Source organism: Galeopterus variegatus, unplaced genomic scaffold, assembly GCF_000696425.1.
Source record: "Galeopterus variegatus unplaced genomic scaffold, G_variegatus-3.0.2 Scaffold9369, whole genome shotgun sequence".
In the NCBI taxonomy this organism is placed as follows: Eukaryota; Metazoa; Chordata; class Mammalia; order Dermoptera; family Cynocephalidae; genus Galeopterus; species Galeopterus variegatus.
Genome location: NW_007735480.1, coordinates 33,631 through 45,342, shown reverse-complemented (window position 1 = coordinate 45,342; position 11,712 = coordinate 33,631). Strand labels below are relative to the sequence as shown.

Genomic DNA, 11,712 nt, shown 5'->3' with positions numbered 1-11,712 from the left:
CTGTTCTTACCACTTAAACTCTGCACTAAAACTAATTTGTTTTCCTTTGGTTACTTCTAAAATGGGGGAACCTCCTGTGGGGACCAGCACTTGAGCTCTGTGGTTGAGCTAAATTGCTGCTTTGCTGCTGATTCCCTGGGGAAGGCTTTTTGTGCAGCTCAGGTTTTAATGGTTGACTTTATAGGTACTTCTGGGTCTCATGAGATCCAGTACACCTGGGTCATGTAGAAACTCTGTTCTGGACCTGAGTCTTTTCAGCAAAATGTACCACCTGCTGTTCTATGTTCCTGACCAGTCTCCACTGAGTGGTCCTGTGCTGATTGAAGGGCAGATCAGCTGTCCTTGCTGTGCCACAGTGTTTCCCTGGTGGGCCTGTTTCCCCCACTGCCCAAGCTCCTAACACTTCCCATGGGATGGGCCATGCTCTGGTCCCTTGTGATGACCCACTAGCCTCTGAGTGGCTCCTTTTTTTCAGTTGTTGTGGCTCCTCATTCCTATGTGGGTCCATGGGAACCCTGTTAGTGGTCTTGCTGGCCTGGGAACCACCAAAGCACTCTTCTCCCCTGCAGCCTCCAAGCAACTTCATCCAAAGGGCACAGCTGTGGCTTTTGCAAGCTCCTGCCCCATGCACTCACCAGCTCCAGCCTTGAAGCAGATGGAGCTCAAAACAGTTGGAGCAGTTCTTTCTTTCTCTCATCATGGCTTCTCTGGCCTTTATGCACTCTGCAGGTCTCTCCTCCTCTTCCCCTGATCTCTAGCAGCCCCAGCTTGGCTGTCATTGCTTTTTAATAGTTGTAAATTGGTTGATTTGCAAGAGAGAGTGACACTGGGGACTGTCTATTCTGCCATCTTGACCGGAAGCTACTAAGTTTTTTTTTTTTTTTTTTTTTGGTGACTGTTGTAAATGGACTTGCTTTCTTGCTTTCTTTTTCTGCTAGTTTGTTATTGGAATATAAAAATGCTACTGATTTTTGCATGTTGATTTTGTATCCTGGAACTTTACTGAAATCGTTTATCAGCTCTAAGAGTTTTTTTATTAGAGTCTTTAGGTTTTTCTATATATAGGATTATGTCATCTGCAAACAGGGACAGTTTGACTTCATTTTTTCTAATCTAGATGCCGTTTTTATCTTTCTCTTGCCTGATTGCACTGGCTAGTGTTTCCAACACTATGTTAAATAGGAGTGGTGAGAGTGGGCATCCTTGTCTTGTTCCCATTTGGAAAGCTTTTCTCCATTCAGCATGATATTGGCGGTAGGTTTGTCTCATTTGGCTTTCATTGTGTTGAGATAATTTCTTTCTATACCTAATTTGCTGAGAGTCTTTATCATGAAGGGATGTTGAATTTTGTCAAATGCTTTTTCTATGTCTATTGAAATAAGGATATGTTTTTTGTCCTTGATTTTGCTGATCTGGTGTATTACATTTATTTACTTGCATATGTTGAACTGTCCTTTTATCCCTGAGATGAATCCCACTTGATCATGGTATATAATTTTTTTGATGTGTTGCTGTGTTCTGTTTGCTAATATTTTATTGAGGACTTTTGCATTTATGTTTATCAGAGATATTGCCTGTAGTTTTCTTTTTTTGTCATATCTTTGTCTGGTTTTGGTATCAGGGTGGTGCTGCCTTCATAGAATGAGTTTGGGAGAATGGCCTCTGTTTCAATTTTTTGGAATAGTTTGAAGAGAATGGGTATTAATTCCTCTTTAAATGTCTGGTAGAATTTAGCAGTAAAGCCATCCGGTCCTGGGCTTTTCTTTGCTGGGAGACTGCTGATTATTGCTTCAATCTTTTTGCTTGTTATTGGTCTGTTCAGGCTTTCTATGTCTTCTTGGTTCTGTCTTGAAAGTTTGTATGTGTCCAAAAATTTATCCATTTCCTCTAGGCTTTCAAATTTGTTGGCATATAGTTATTTATAATAGTCTCTAATGATTCTTTGTAATTCTGTGGTATTGGTTGGAATGCCTTTTTGGTTTTTTTTCATTTCTGATTTTTGTTATTTGAGCCTTCTCTCTTCTTTTTGGAGTTAGCCTACCTAATGGCTTGTCTATTTTGTTTATATTCTCAAGAAACAAACTTTTTGTTTCACAGATTTTTTTATATCATTTTTGGGATCTCTATCTAGTTCTACTATGATATTATTTCCTTCTGTCTACTAATTTTGGGATTGGCTTGTTCTTGCTTTTCTAGCTCTTGTGAGGTGTAGCATTAGGTTGTTTATTTGAAATCTTTCTATTCTTTTGATGCAAGAGTTTATTGCAATAAACTTCCCTCTTAGTACTGCTTCTGCAGTATCTCATGGGTTTTAGTATGACGTGTCTTTATTTTCATTAATTTCAAGAAATTTTCTTATTTCCAGTTTAATTTCTTCTTGGACCCATAGGTCATTCAGGAGCATGTTGTTTAATTTCCATGTATTTATATAGTTTCCTGAGTTTCACTTGTTATTGCTTTATACTTTCAATCCATTGTGGTCTGAAAAGATACTTTATATGATTTCAGTTTTTAAAAATTTGTTGAGGCTTGATTTGTGACCTAATATATGGTCTATCCTGGAGAATGTTGCATGTGCTGATGAGAAGAATGTACAATCTGTAGTTGTTGGATGACATGTTCTGTAGATATCTTTCAGGTCCAGTTGTCTAAAGTGTAGTTTAAATCCTGTGTTTCTCTTTTAATTTATTGACTAGATGATACTGTCATGTGAAAATGAAAATATATCAGCAGTTAAACACCAATTTGTAGAGTAGAAAATGGACCTTTATTTGAGACATTATATGTGTATTTATCTATCTAGCTATAGCTATATAAATGTATATGTCCATAAAAAGTAGTTCGGTGAGAAAGAGGGTAAAAGGGGTCTGTAAATTGTCCTGCAGTTTTTGTTTGTCTGGAAAATACACTATTTCTCCCTCATTTATGAAAGATAGCCTTGCTGGGTACAGTGTTCTTGGCTGACAGTTTTTTTCTTTTGTATTTTGAATATATTATCCCATTTTCTTCTGGCCTGTAGAATTCCTGTTGAGAAGTCTTCTGTTAGTCTGATAGGGGCTCCATTATAGGTGACTTGATGCGTTTCTCTTGCTGCTTTTAGAATTTTCTCTTTGTCTTTAAGTTTCTCCAATTTGACTATAATGGGTATTGGAGAAGATCTTTTTGGGTTGACTCTATTTGGGGATCTTTGAGCCTCCTGGATCTGAAGGTCATGTCTCTCTCTATACCTGGGAAATTTTCCATTATTATTTTGTTGAATAGGTTTCCAATGCCTTTTCCTTTCTCCTTCCCTTCCAGAACATCCATGATTTGAATGTTTGTGAGCTTAAGGTTGTCTGCTAGCTCTCTTAGATTTTCTTCATTTTTAAAAATTCTTTTTTTCTTTCTTTTTTTTTTTTTTTTTGTCTGCCTGGGTTATTTCAAACAGACTATCTTGAAGATCGGAAATTCTTTCTTCTGCTTATTCTAACCTGCTGCTTAAGCTATTAGTTCTGTTTTTTATTTCACTGAGTGAATCTTTCAGTTCCATGAGTTCTGATACATTCTTTTTTAAGGTATTGAATGATCTCTTTGTAAGTTTCCTCCCTCATATGCTTCATTATGTTGTCTGAGTCTTCTCATATCTCATTGAGTTTCCTTAAGATTGTTGCTTGGAATACCTTTTCAGTCATTTCAAGGGTTTCCTGCTTTATAGGGTCTGGTGTCTGAGAATTACTGTAGCTTTATAGGGTCTGGTGTCTGAGAATTACTGTATTCTTTTGGTAGTGTTATATTTTCTTGGGTTTTTGTATTTCTAGTATCTGTACATTGATGTCTGATCATCTGGTAGAGCTGTTGCTTCTATTACTCTGGAGTGGGCTTTGAGGAGAGAGACTATTCTTTTGGTAGTGTTATATTTTCTTGGGTTTTTGTATTTCTAGTATCTGTACATTGATGTATGATCATCTGGTAGAGCTGTTGCTTCTATTACTCTGGAGTGGGCTTTGAGGAGAGAGACTTCCTCTTCTTTTTCCAGTCTACACTGGTGACTCTCCTTGTGTCAGTGCAGTCGAGTGGCTGGCAAACCACCCACACAGTGGCTGTGGCTGCTACTGTGGTGGTGAGCCACTTTTATGGCAGCCATGGTTGCGGTGGTGACTGTGCTGGGCCACCCATGCAGAAGTGGTGTTTTCAGCTGCTTCTGTTTTATGCTGGGCAGGGGGTGCTGCCTGCTGCTGCCCTAGGGCCCCATGAGTTCTCCTGCTTTCTTCTGGGCAGTGGGGACTGCCCATGGCTCCTGCTTTACAGTTCCAAAAATTCTAGTGACACTCACTTGCTATAGTTCTCTAACATCATATCTCTGTACAAATGTCTCTGAGCAGAGAGTCCAGGCATTCCCACTCTTTCTGAGAGAAGTCAATGGCCACATCCCTGAACATCACTGATCTATGAGTCATGGTTTTAGAGCTTCAAGAAATAACCAGTCCTCTTATGGGCTCCTATCTCAGAGAAACAACAAGTCTGGAAAAGGCAGAGTCAAAAGAGGTGCAGTTCAGGCTCCAGGATCTGGTACCAGGGTCCCAAGTCCAATTTCGGGTTCACCCACCCAGTGGTGCCAAGCCAAGCTCTCCCACAGAAGTGGCCTTCCCCACTCAATGTATTTTTATTAATTGAACTTCAAAGTGAATCACAGGCTTGGAGAAGCAGCAGTGGCCAGAACACTGGGTGACATAAAGTAATAAGCTGTAAACTACATCCATCTAATGCTTTGCAATCTGCAATATTTTCAAGGCCATTATTTTATATAATGCACACAACAAAATAGTGAAGTCTAAATACCCCTGTATTACAGAGAAGTGCACAGAACTCAATCTCACCACAAACGGAAATGCTGTGGTTAAGCAGAAACTTCTGGACCATGGATTGTTGGAGCTGGCAGGAATCTTGTGAAATATTTGGTCTAATCCCCTCATTTTGCAAATGAGAAAGCCAAGGAGAGAGGAATGAAGTGGTTCACTTACAGCATCTTAGCTGCTTACTGCTAGAGCTGGAAATACATCCCAAAAACTTTAGTTTCTAGTCAGATTCCAAGAGGATGATTCCCAACATGTTTGGGGAACGGCAGGATCATTGCAGTAAACACGCATCCTCCCAAAATGACAATGTGATGAAGCAACACTCATTTGGCATATACGGTGCCGGACAGCCTGGGTAGGAATCCCGACCACCCCTTCTGGGCTTGAGTGATCTTGCAAACCAGTTCACACCGAGGCATAGGTGATTAATGTGTTGTCTATCCCAGCTGAACCTACCTTTTGAGAGAATTCCTGAAAATCTATAGCCCTAGTCACAAATCTCTGCACTGGTGCTTCACATAGAACCTGACACAGAGTCAGCATGCAATAAATGTTGAATGAATGAACACAGGTGGACCTCGGGTGCAGTTAGACTTGAGCGAGGGATGTCCTGAGCAGGAGCGGCCCTCCTGGATTTCTTCAGTTCATTCCACAGTCGCAGTGCATGTCTCCCACATGTATAGGGTTTGTGTGGCCCCTGAAATCTCACTTTGGTGTGCACGAGTACAAGCTAATAAATGAGGGAAGCTTGGCATGGTCATATGCATTATAATAGGATAACAAACTCCATTACATCAGTTTTCAAGCAGTTAGAGTAGAACATTCCAATGAAGACACTGACTCAATAGACCCACTGTGGCTGAAAGCCTATAAAATACATCAAGAAAGGGTTTGGAAGCAAAGTTAAAAATATGTCCCTACTTTTGTATACAATCTTGAATAGCATATGCATTTTTAATTATTGTATGTCAAGAAAATATCTTAGAGAAGAGCCATTAAAATATAATCATGGGAATAAAACGCTTCTGTTAGAGGTGGAATAAAAGGTTAGGTTTCTTTTTTTTTTTTTTAGCTTAGAAAGATGATGGCACAGGGGAAAAGTAGAAAATACTTTCTGTATGGATTTTCTGTTCATTAGAAGAATATTTATCAAGTGCCTCCTTGGTCTGGACACATCTAGGTGTTGGGATCCAACAATGGACAAGATGGGCCAAGCCTTATCTTCATGGGGTCATTGGATATTAATATGAATTTGCTTACCAATTTTGGAAAATTGGTTGGAAAGATTATCTCATGAAGCTTAGAAGGGGTACATTTAGAACAAATAAAAGAAACCGTGCACAGTGCCCAGGACTAGAGAAATGCCCCAAGGATATTGGTGATTTTACATAAAACAAGTGTTGATATTCTTAATGTTCTTTATATAAGAACATATTAAAACTCCCATAGAAAACTCCTGGCAAAGGACAGAGAGCAATTCAGGAAGGAGAGATACAAATGACCCATCAAATTAAAAGCAAAAAGAAACACAAATTAAATAAATGTAAAATTAAATGTAAATTAAAATGTAACAATGCACAGTTGCTAGTAAGCTTTTAGAATCAGTAACTCTGCAAGAGTAATAATAAAAAATTTAGAACAGATTCTGATAAATCCATACCGGGTATGCGATGATTGATTAGTGAAAACCAGGATATTGGAGGATATGAAAACCAACACTTGAGAACTAGTTGGTTGACAGAGGTTCCCAGCAATACTGGCTGATTTAACACGACCTGAGATTTCTGTTCTGAAGGTTCAGAAATCCATTGCCTGGGACCAAGGCGGGGAGGCAGCAAGTGCTGAGCTGAATTTCTGGCACGCAGCCGGCTGAGCTTTGTTATGTAACCATCGCCTGAGCTAGTCAGTATGAGACCTTGCGAAATAAAAGGTAAGAGGGGCCAAAATAAATGTGTGGCCAGTTAAAGCCGACTTGGCCAATGTTTCTCTAACGCTGGCATTTGATAAGCACAGCAAAGAGCAACAAAATAGAAGGCCGTTTTTGCCTCAAATCATGTTTGTGATCGTTGTTCTGCACCATCTGGGACTTCATTCTCATTGTCAGACTTGACGAGACATTCCATGCATCCAGTGAGAGCATCTGAAACGCTAACGCCAACAAGCCAAAGTTATGGAGGAAGAAATGCACGCTCCCCGTTTTCCCGTGGACGTGGCAGCTCTTTCTTTTCTCACAGCTGTTGCTGGATCTTTCCAGCAAACACCTAGAACTCTCCCCTCTCCAGAAATCGGGCACTCGTGGACCAGGTGATTCATTTGTTTAGCATCCTGTACCTTTATTCTCAGAAGAAAGGGAACAGGACAGAACACTCTGTCAAATAAACAGTCGCCCAAAGTCTTGGGCAAGAGAAATTGGGACAGGAAGCAGACAGTGGACTCTGGCCCAGGTAACTACCCGATAAGGTAAACAAGCCATGCACAATGAGTTCCTGTCCTCCATGTGATAAATATTTATATGCTGAACCCTGTGTTTGAAAGCACTAAAGCATTTCTCAGGCTGAACATTGACCTTTGGATGCAAAACACGAGGCTAATTTCCTAGGTGATGTAATTAATTTTTGTGGCTCAAAGCCGTACTGAGAACAAGAGAAATTGTTGTTTCTGCAATTGCTTAAAAAGTGATTCAGCAGGTATGTGCAGCCTTCAGGTAACAGTGTCATCTTACAACCTGAAACCTTTCTTAGTTACACCCGGAATTCAACGATTTTAGGAAGACTGTGGTGTGGGTGTTTACCATAAGCAAACCCAGGTTTTCCTCATGTGAGAGTGACAAACTCAGCTTTGGGTTGATGCATGGCTTTGAATTATTTCTAAGGATGCTGAGGACTTTATTTTTAGGAAATTGGTTTAACACGGCCCCAAATTTCAGTGACTTAAATGTAATTCACTCTAGCATTAGTAAAATGTGCAGGAAAATTATTTTCTTATGGTAAGTTAAATTAATCCCACCCCAAACAAATTAAAAGGCAAATGACAAACAGGGTTGTTTATTTGCCCAAGACAGCAGCATCTTTCTAGGTGGTACAAGCTGGAACCCAGGGTCCACCCTTGTCACTGCCCTCTTGCTCACGCCCCGTGTCCAATGCATCTCAAGACCTAACTGTTCCACCCCGAGCTCTCTCAGATCCAGCACTCGCACCACCTGCATTATGTCAGCTCTGCTCTGCTCTCTCCAACTTGCTATTTGCACAGGTACCTCCAGGCACTACTCGCCAAGACCAAACTCAAGGTCTTCCCCCACAGCCAGGCCCTTCCTGGGTTCATTTCTTATGAAGTGGCACCTTCTGCAGCTCCACTCGCCAGGACCTGCAGCTCCACCCTGGGCTCCACCCTCCTCCTCCTCCCCTGACCCATCCTTCGCCAGGTCTTGAACACCTTGGGTTCAACTACCCATGTCTCTCTGTGGTCACTGCCTCCACCCTTTCTCAGGATGCCCTCACCTCCCACCTGGGCCACCCAAATAGCCTCCCATGATCTCTGGGGTCTGTTCTGCTGTCCCCATTCCATTGTCCACAACCAAGCCTGAGGGATCTTTCCCAAGCACAAGCTTGATGGGGCCACTTCCTGGCTGAAAACAACCTGGGACTTCCCTTCACCCTGAGGATAAGATAAAGATCCTATCTCTGCCTGCAGGGTCCTGCAGGACCTGCCCCTCCAGGCAGCCACATGTCACATGTCCATCACTCAGAGATCCTGCCCATGACTCTCTGCCCTTTCCCCCCTCCTAATTCACCTCTAAAGACTTGTAGATATTTGAGATTAGCTGACTAATTTGCACGTTTGCTTATTGTCCATCTCTCCTGTCCCTAAGGGCAGGGACTTGGATGTCGTGTTCACTGCTGGAGCCCCAGCAGCTCAGAGCACAGCCTGTACATCACGGGGTGCTCAATGAATATTTGTGGAATAAATGAATGGACGAAGAAATGAACCAATCAAGGAAATCACCAGGGTGGGTGATGGGTGGTGAATTCACCCAAGAAAATGGCTGAGCTTAGAGTGGAAAAGACCATGAGCCATGAGCTATGAGCCTAGGCTTGGATGGCTATCTTAGTTACTGCTGTAAACACAGTGTCTAGAAAGGCAAATAAATTGTCGCTGACTGACGATCTGAATGCCCTCACTCCTGTCTGGAACTCTCTTGTCTCTGTGCCTGACCCCCACTTCCGTTCACTTCCCATCCTTCATGGTTCAGCTTAAACCACTTTCGTTCATGTCCTTGGACACATCCAGCTCCTTCGGGCCTCAGGGCCTTTGCACACGCTTATACATTTTCAGGAATGCTCTGCAACCCTCACGCGCCATCTTTAGTTATTTCCAACTCATTGTTAGCATCTCGGCTCTGATGTCACTCCCTTAGGAAAGCTTTCCCTGAGCCCTGGACTAGCTCAGATCCCCTTCACAGCACTCCAGTCCTGGCCTTTACATCACTTATCCCAATCTGTAATTACATATTTGGATAATTCTTTCATCCTGCCTATCTGCCGTTCTGCCCCAGGAAGGCAGGGATCGTGGCTTTCTTCTTCTCACAGCAGCATGAAGACCAACATTGAACACAGTGCCTGGTCTAGAGGGTGCCCAATGGACATGTGAAGATTTTATATACAAAAGAAGTGTTGGTATTCTTAATACCCGTTATATATGTGATATTAAAACTCCAATTAAAAAATAGGCAACAGATAAGAGGTGATTCAGAAAGGACAGATACAAATGGCCAATCCCTTATTAGGAATAAAAAAATGCAAATTTAAATATAACAAAATGCCATTTTAATATGCTAATCAGGCAAACTTTTAAAAACATAACAGTAGTACCTACAGATTCAACACAATTCCTATCAAAATCCCAATGATGTTCTCTTGCAGAAATAGAAAAATACATCCTAAAATTCATATGAAATCTCAAGGAACCCCAAATTGGCAAAATAATCTTGAAAAAGAATACATGAACCCATACGTCCTGATTTCAAAACTTACAACAAAGCTACGGTAATCAACATGGTGCGGTATTGGCATAAAGATGGACATATATACCAATGGAATAGAATAGACAGCCCAGAAATAAACCCTCACATGTACAGCCAAGTGGTTTTTGACAAGGGTGCTAAGACCATTCAATGGGGAAACGTTTTTTTTCAACAGTGTGGGAAAATTGGTTATTCACATGCAAAAGAATAAAGTTGGACCCTGACCTCACACCATATACAAAAATTAACTCAAAATGTATCAAAGACCTAAGCACCAAGATGTTAACAGTGGGAGGTGGCACTGTGATTTATTTTTATTTTCTTCCTCAAGATTTTCTACAGTTTACCCATGCTCTCCAGGACAGCCTGGATGTTTCAGCCACTGAGGCATCTGATAAGGACAGGTCAGGTGCTCTAAGGACGTTTAAGAGAATCCCAGCTACCCAGCCTTCCTCTTTGATGTCCGAGTTGGCATTTTACATTTGAATATTATGAATTAAGTTATGAATGTTATGAACTAAGCTATTTAAAAATATCTTAATAAGGCTAAGAAAGTTTCTGTACGATCCACATCATCAAGGAAGACAGAGACCTGCAGAGAAAGCAGGCAGGCGTGAAGGTGGTACCTGACAGGAATGTCTATTTCACCTGCATCCCAGGCTGGGACCCTGCCCTGGGTCTCATGCTGTGGGGCCCACTCTGGCCCTCCACTGGCCGTGCCCCTCCCCATGGGACAAGGAGCCCAGTTCCCACTTCTGGATTGTACGCTGGTTATCGGGGATCCCAGAATTCCCTACCCGAATGACCCCCAGCCAACCCCAGGCTGGGACCCTGCCCTGGGTCTCATGCTGTGGGGCCCACTCTGGCCCTCCACTGGCCATGCCCCTCCCCATGGGACAAGGAGCCCAGTTCCCACTTCTGGATTGTACGCTGGTTATCGGGGATCCCAGAATTCCCTACCCGAATGGCCCCCAGCCAACTTCTAGAGTCTGCCCTTCTGAGGCTGGACCAGGATGGTGTGTGTGATTCTAGGCCAGAGGGTAGGCAAGAGGCTCTGGTGGGCAGGACAAGAGCGTGTGCAGGCTGGGTGGTGCGGGGCAGAGCCAGAGGCAGGCAGCAGAGGAAGGTGAGCCAGGGACCCTGTTATACTTCGAGGCCCCATGAATTTGGGGGTATGTCTACATGTCTCATTTTATTTACTGCAGTAAATTGACTTATGGCATTTAAATGTTTAGACGTGAGGAATGAGGGCCTCCATTGGTCCTGTTGTCTGGGGCCCCACGGGTCCTGTGCAGGTCTGATGGTCAGGGAGGGGGGGGGAATCCAGATACAGTCACTGAGGGCAGTATTTTTCTAACCATCAGAGGTGGTGCTCCAGAGGGCAGCTGTCATTACAGCTGGGATCACGAAGTCTGGCACATAGTAAGTGCTCAATACATACTTGCAGGATGAATGAATGTGGCCCCACAGCAATACTCTTAACTATGAGAGTTCTTGGTCTTAAGTGCATAAAGTCTCCAATGTGTTAACTCTCTGGGGGCTTAAAGCCAATGACCTTGGACAAGTCATTTGACCTTTCTAAGCTCTGTTTCTTCTTCTATGAAATGAAAAGGAGGACTAGAGGATTCCTGAGGATCTTTCTAAATTAGAAAATTTTGCAACTATAACAGAATATGGCTACCTACTACCAATTTATTTTTTTTTTATTTTTTATTTTTTCCTTTTTGTCTTTTTTCGTGACTGGCAACGGATCGCAACCCTCAGTGTCGCGCCCGCACCGGACTGGGACCGGCAACGGGATCGCAACCCTCGGTGCTGCACCCGTACCTCGCTCAGCCAGTGAGCGGGAACCGGTCT

The 11,712-nt window shown here is 42.5% G+C and overlaps 1 pseudogene; it reads right to left on the bottom strand.

The window, feature by feature from the left end:
• Positions 1-4,312: 4,312 nt before the first annotated feature.
• On the bottom strand, positions 4,313-4,436 carry LOC103609231 (annotated as a pseudogene).
• Between the last annotated feature and the right edge of the window lie 7,276 nt (positions 4,437-11,712).